At 44.6% G+C, this 7,213-nt stretch overlaps 1 long non-coding RNA gene across 1 annotated transcript; it reads right to left on the minus strand.

Moving 5' to 3' along the window:
• Positions 1 to 4,974: 4,974 nt before the first annotated feature.
• LOC111961067 (uncharacterized) lies at positions 4,975 to 6,500 on the minus strand. Its single transcript, XR_002876921.2, has 3 exons — positions 6,343 to 6,500; positions 5,593 to 6,192; positions 4,975 to 5,467 (listed from the first exon to the last, which is right to left on the minus strand). It is a non-coding gene; the product is annotated as an uncharacterized lncRNA (long non-coding RNA).
• Positions 6,501 to 7,213: the final 713 nt, after the last annotated feature.

Below are 7,213 nucleotides of genomic sequence, written 5' to 3' on the forward strand. Positions count from 1 at the left end.
TTCGTTTCATAAATGTCGTCTCCAGATTACTACTTTTCAGTACGCCACACTTTCTCCACACAGAAGACACACAGGTTTCCAGCTACCTCGTGAAACATATACTCCGACTCCCACCTTGTTTGAAACCCCCGGTTCTCAGTGTCCACCTTCCGTTTTGCCATTTTTGATGGGTATCTGAAAGTTAATTTTACTGTGATGCTGACGACTGCTGTGCCAATAAATATTGAAATGAAGCAGCCTACTGCTCGGTGCGTCACCGTTGCATTGTGGGAAATGTAGTATTGGTGCGTGTAAAAGATCTGCGGGCTGCCGGCTTGCTGCGGTCTGCGGGCCGGTTCTAATAATAAATCAAGATCATCCCAGGGGCCGTAAAAAACCTTCTCGCGGGCCGGATGTGGCCCGCGGGCCTTGACTCTGACATATATGCTCTAAGGCCTGTCACGTGTGCTCCCTCTCCGGCCTCTAGGTCACCAGGCTGCTCGTTCATGGCGCACACCTGTCACCATCGTTACGCCCATTTGCGCATAATGACACTCACCTGGACTCCATCACCTCCTTGATTACCTGCCCTTTATATGTCACTCCCTTTGGTTTCTTCCTCAGTCGTCATTGTTTCTGTTCCTGTTCTATGTCGGTGCGCTGTTCGTGTTTCGTTCTTTTATTAATTAAATGTATTCACTCCCTGAACTTGCTTCCCGACTTTCAGCTTACATCGTTACAAGGCCTTTGACCACCCAGAAGTTAGTTGTTGACCCGGAGGGGGACACATCTGGGGACTTTGAGGGTAATGGTCAGTCACTCGGGGATAGACATGCTGGACATCAGGGCAGAGTTAAAAAAATATGTTTGGTTCTCTCTTCTACACTATCGAGGTAAGTGTTGCCGGCTTCTTGTGACATAGGTGCATAGAAATTGAACCTATGAAAATGTTTACTTTAGTTGTACACCATCGTTTTGACCAATTAAATAACTATGTTTTATTATATTAACCTTTTAAATTTGGCATGAATTTAAATTAATTTCTATCCAACCCAACCTTTCTATCCTGTGATTTTATCATTTGGTCAACCAATCTGATCAACATGCAATTGCAATTCTGGCTTTATTTTCTGGCATTTTTTTGCCATTTCTATTTCTTTCTTGCCTGGTCAGTTGGAAGTGTCCAGTAACTAAACTCAGCAAAAAAAGAAATGTCCCTTTTTCATGACCCTGTCTTTCAAAGATAATTTGTAAAAATCCAAGTAACTTCACAGATCTTCATTTGTAAAGGGTTTAAACATTGTTTCCCATGCTTGTTCAATGAACAATAAACAATTAATGAACATGCACCCTTGGAACGGTTTAGACACTAACAGCTTACAGACGGTAGGCAATTAAGGTCACAGTAATGAAAACTTAGAACACTAAAGAGGCCTTTATACTGATTCTAAAAAATGCCTAGGGTCCCTGCTCATCTATGTGAACGTGCCTTAGCCATGCTGCAAGGAGGCATGAGGACTGCAGATGTGGCCAGGGCAATAAATTGCAATGTCCGTATTGTGAGACGCCTACGACAGCGCTACAGGGAGACAGGATGGACAGCTGATCGTCCTCGCAGTGGCAGACCACGTGTAACAACACCTGCACAGGATCGGTATATCCAAACATCACACCTGTGGGACAGGTACAGGATGGCAACAACTGCCCGAGTTACACCAGGAAAGCACAATGCCTCCATCAGTGCTCAGACTGTCCGCAATAGGCTGAGAGAGGCTGGACTGAGGGCTTGTAGGCCTGTTGTAAGGCAGGTCCTCACCAGACATCACCGACAACGTTCGCCGATGGCACAAACCCACCATCGCTGGACCAGACAGGACTGGCAAAAAGGGCCTTCACTGACGAGTCGCGGTTTTGACTCACCAGGGGTGATCGGAATCGTGTTTATCATTGAAGAGATGAGCTTACACCAAGGCCTGTACTCTGGAGTGAGATCAATTTGGATGGAGGGTCCGTCATGGTCTGGGGCGGTGTGCACAGAGTCATCGGACCGCGCTTGTTGTCATTGCAGGCAATCTAAACGCTGTGTGTTACAGGGAAGACATCCTCCTGCCTCATGTGGTACCCTTCCTGCAGGCTCATCCTGACACGACCATCCAGCATGACAATGCCACCAGCCATACTGCTCGTTTCGTGCGTGATTTCCTGCAAGACAGGAATGTCAATGTTTCTGCTGCCATGGCCAGCGACGAGCCCGGATCCCCATTGAGCACGTCTGGGACCTGTTGGATCGGAGGTGAGGGCTAGGGCCATACCCCCCCCCCCCCCCCCCCCTCACTGTAACACCAGTTGACAGTGAGAGGACGTTTCTTTTTTTGCTGAGTTTGTTAATGCCCTGAAAATCATTGTGAAGGAGATGCTGATTAACTCTGCCCCCTGCCTGAGTGATTTGCCAACCCCACCTCCAGTGGGAGGAGCTACCTACAGGATGCTCTCTGCTAAGTAATGCTGCTCACGTCACCTCCCAGTCCCACCTGTTGATGCCCTAAGCCTGCTCATGCCTCCAAGTAGCTGCTTACCCACGCTACATCAGTGCAAGCCAATGCATGCTAGTGCCTGAAGTACTACCTCTCTCACTCTGGAATATGAGAGGTGCTGTTATATGAGGTGCTGTTTCACACCGATGCCATCAGAATTACTCTATTTCCCTTGTTGCGTTAATGGACCATTTCCCAGGCGTGGAACTCGGGTCTGGATCAGTAAGTCCTTTTTAAAATAGGATCTGTGACTATACATTATAGTCAGTCATCATATAACCCTGCCCATGTGAACATCTTCTTGATCCCTCAGTGGGAAGCTATGGAGAAGCTCTGCGGTGAAGACGACTGACACGAGTCCACTCCTGTCTACTCTGCAGGGAAGACCCTGTACATGTTAGCTTCTGTCTAGTAACTCACCCTGAGAATCATCGATATGTTTATAAAGTGTTACATTGGGAAGCATTTCGATCATGTAATGTGTTTGATGAGCAGACACACCAGGATTGCCAACATTACTGAGGACTGAATGCATTTCATTAGGACAAACCTGCGTTGGTGGTATTACCCAAATTATTAAAGGTACAAAGAGGGAAGGTATTTTATGTTTTAGGATGAAGTGTAGTATTAAAACTAACAGTTGGTTGTAATGTGGTCTTTTATCCAGTAGGTGGAAACGAAGCGTCATATAATCTGTAGAATACGAGCAAAGGCAGTTCAAGTAGCAGTGATCCAGTTAAAGGTCCAACGCAGCCATTTTATCTCAATATCAAATCATTTCTGGGTAACCTTAAAGTGACGGTTTTCAATTAAAACAGTCAAAAAGGGGAAAAAATGGCTGAGCAATTTCTCAAGCAATAATTTTACTAGGACTGCCTGGGAGTGGTCTGCGTGGGGAGGGGAAAACCAGCTGTTATTGGCAAAGGTTTGAAAAGACTGCCTGAAATTTAAGCCTGTTTTGGTGGGATGGCGTTTGGCCTGCCTGGTGACATCAACAGGCGGTAAATTAGTTAATAGACCAATAAGGAATAGTTCCAAACAGCTCTTACACTAAAAGGTTATTCTCATAATTTTCACAATTTCATGTCATAGTGTGGAAGTATACACTGAGTGTACAAAACATTAGGAACACCTTCCTAATATTGAATTGCACCCCCTTTTGCCCTCAGAACAGCCTCAATTTGTCAGGGCATGGACTACAAGGTGTTGAAAGCATTCCACAGTGATACTGGCCAATGTTAACTCCAAGGCTTCCCACAGTTGTGTCAAGTTGGCTGGATGTCCTTTGGGTGGTGTCCCATTCTTGATACACATGGGAAACTGTTGAGCGTGAAGAAAAACACAGCAGCCTTGCAATTCTTGACACTCAAACTGGTGTGCCTGGCGCCTACTGCCGTACCCCGTTAAAATGGACTTAAATCCATGTCTCACGTCTTAAAAATGATTGGGTAACCTGGCATCACCTGGTCAGTCTGTGTCATGGAAAGAGATGGTTTGTACACTCAGTGTATATAAAACACAGAATCACATTTTTGAATGCACTGGGCATTTAACCAATTTTATGTCCAGTTTTCCTGAAAATAGGTTTTACAAAAATGCTTGCATTGGATTTGCAAGCAATAACTTTCACATCTGATTCAGAACTGTCAGTTATCATGGAGTCTCTCTCGTAATACAAAGCCCTGATCTCACCCTATAATCCCCAAAACAGTGCAGACTCCTGAGTTGCCATGTAATGGGGTGATTAACCAGTGAAAGCTGTTTAGCCCAATTCTCTGATATAATGTGTGATTTTGTGTTTTACATGGCAGGAATTTTTAATCTCTGTCTGCACCTGAAAATAAAGACAATGTGTCAAGTAAGACTAAGATTGAGGTCTCCAAAAGATCCTCTGATAAATCCTCCTAATGTGGTTCTGCAATGTTTTGCGAACAGACTGTTGTGAAGAGCGATGATCTCTGTCATTATCTCAGGCAAGACTGTGTAATCTTGAGATTTGTTGTCTGTGCTGGGACTATTTAACCATTTCCTTTCAAATTCTAATTAGTGTCTCTAAGAAAAGAACAATGGCTGTAGAGTATAATCCTTCAATTTTCACTGGCAGGTCAGATATTACTACAGATTATAGAATGGGATTACAGAAAATGTCATCCTAACATGACAAAACTATACCTTGGTATAAGACATTTGATGGCATGGAGAATACAAGTGGGTCTCTTAACTTTGAGGAGGAAGGCATTTTCTAATAGCTACTGTTATCTTCAAGTGAAAGTAAATCTGAGCGTAATCTCTCGTGGACAGACTGAGCATCTGATCAAATTACGCAGAATTAATCAGACTAATGAAAAAATATATATCTTAACATTAATTGAACAATGATTCCTTTAGGCATTCTTTATTCATTTAAAATAATCAAAAGAGAGACCTGCCTTAATACAGATACATTAAAATGATGTCCCTTTTTAGTATATAAAGTGCATTCGGAAAGTATTCAGACCCCTTGACTTTTTCCACATTTTGTTACATTACGTTAAAGGTTCAGTTGTCGTCTGGTTTACATTGAGTGGCTACAGTAGAGTCTGTGGCTGCTCGGTTGTTGGCTGGGCCAGTCTGAGGCTCTAGCTGCTGCTGGTGTAGATAAGGGAGCAGGGCTGGTTGTGCCTGAAGTTCATTAAATACACAGAAGTCTGGTGCCACGAGCAGAGCATAAACACCACCAGGACATGTCACACCTGGTGACTGGCACCCAGGTAGTTCAGCTGGCCTGTAGGTCAAGGAGCATCACAAGGTCACTTGACATTTTCAGCGCGTTTGACGGTATCAGTTTGAGCAAGACAAGTTGCAGAATGACACATGTAAGTGGTTATTTGCTATGAGAAGTGTAGATTTTACCGACGTAAAAGAGGAACTCGGCTCCAGCTATCAAGTACATCACCATCACGAGGCAGGAACAACTGCAGACAGAGATAACAGATGGTGAGACATTCACGGTAACAGATTACTGGACCGATGCATAATTGTACTCTTTATGAATGTGGTATTAAGTCCTTATGTAGGTACCCTTCAAATAAAGTGTTACCCAATATTGTAATTCAGGTATCTGATGACTCATCTGGACGACAGCAGAGCTGAAGCTTCCATTGAGCCAGATCCAGTGGACGGCTGGGATGACCCCGTGGACGGCTGGGATGACCCCGTGGACGGCTGGGATGACCCCGTGGACGGCCACTGAGCCGAGGATGGCAGTACGCTGGTGTCGCCACTCCTTAGAGTGGTAGTGAAGGTGGATCTGAGCCAAGAACACGGCCAATATCAACGCTATAACAATCACCAGGCACACCTGTCTCCAGAACTTTAGAGTAGAGGGAGGGTAGAAGATACGTTATGGGAAAAGATGTCGGGAGGAGAAGAGATTTAATTTCAGAGCCAGTTTGCGTAGTTATGTTTACAGTGTCAGATTGCATGTGTTATAAAAAGTTATCTTTACTGAAACAAACGGTACGAGTGAAAAATACAACAAATGATGGAATGTATTGTCTAAGACACAGCGACGCAGTGGAAGACATACAAGACCCCTGGAACGTAACAGCCAAGGTTCCAACGTAGTCCAGTGGCAGCACTTCTTCTCTGAGAGGTGGCAGGAGAACAGGTGGTACCCCACAGAACACAGCATACACACCTACAGAAACGACAGGCAGCTTCATACAACAACAATACTCCTGGACACAGTTAAGCCTTACAGATAAGACCTGTAAACCATAACAAGCTGTAGGAGTTTCAAGGACAGACAGATATCTGTGATCCCTCCCTCCCTCCCTCTCACACACACCTGAAAGTAGAACCGTCCTATGCAGTAGATGACGTAGTCTTCTTTGTTGGCTCCTGAAGCTGGCAGTACCGTAGACATGTCATTAACCCCCAGTAGGAAGAAGAGCAGGAACCACAGAAGATGACTCCGCATGTTGACTGTCTCATTTGACAGGATGAAAATACTAAAAGGGTGGAAAACCATCCAACACAACACACTCTCAACAACGAGCCTGGTTCCATATCTGTTTGTGCCGTCTTGCTAACTGCTATGGTCATTGTTTGATGTGACAATAACCGTGGGAGTTGGCAAGACAGTACAGACCTGGGACCAGGCTACACAACAACCAGGTAAATATTATTAAAACGATACACAAACGTACTACATTACATTGAGCTTATACTATTCTCTTGACATACCTTTTTAGACAGTTTGGATTGTAAGCGGGCTCCGTATCCATCTGTAATGTATGGGGTTTCTTTCATGAATAACAGGATCTGTTCAAATGTGTACAGGCGGATTCCCCTGGGCACAAGGACTGGCCAGCTACTGGTAAATTCCCAGTTCATTGTAGTGGGCACTCTTATGTAACTTGAGGAGTTTGATGCATATTGGAACATCAGATTTCACACTTCTGGCACAGTTTTAAGGCTGAAAATCTGAAGGGGGCACACAACAGGGTAAAGTTATTGGAGGCCACTAAGGTTTCACTGCAATATAACGTTGGCACTGAGACGCAGTGCCTTAGACCGCTGCGCCACTTGGGAGCCCCCCCAATAGCAAAGACCAACAGATGATCTGAAGCTATGACAGGAAAAAAAAATCTGCAAGTCCACATCCTTTGGGTAATAGACAGCTTATTGGAATAAATCAGAGCTAAGCGGTTGATCAA

This window comes from Salvelinus sp. IW2-2015, linkage group LG4q.1:29 (assembly GCF_002910315.2).
Source record: "Salvelinus sp. IW2-2015 linkage group LG4q.1:29, ASM291031v2, whole genome shotgun sequence".
In the NCBI taxonomy this organism is placed as follows: domain Eukaryota; kingdom Metazoa; phylum Chordata; class Actinopteri; order Salmoniformes; family Salmonidae; genus Salvelinus; species Salvelinus sp. IW2-2015.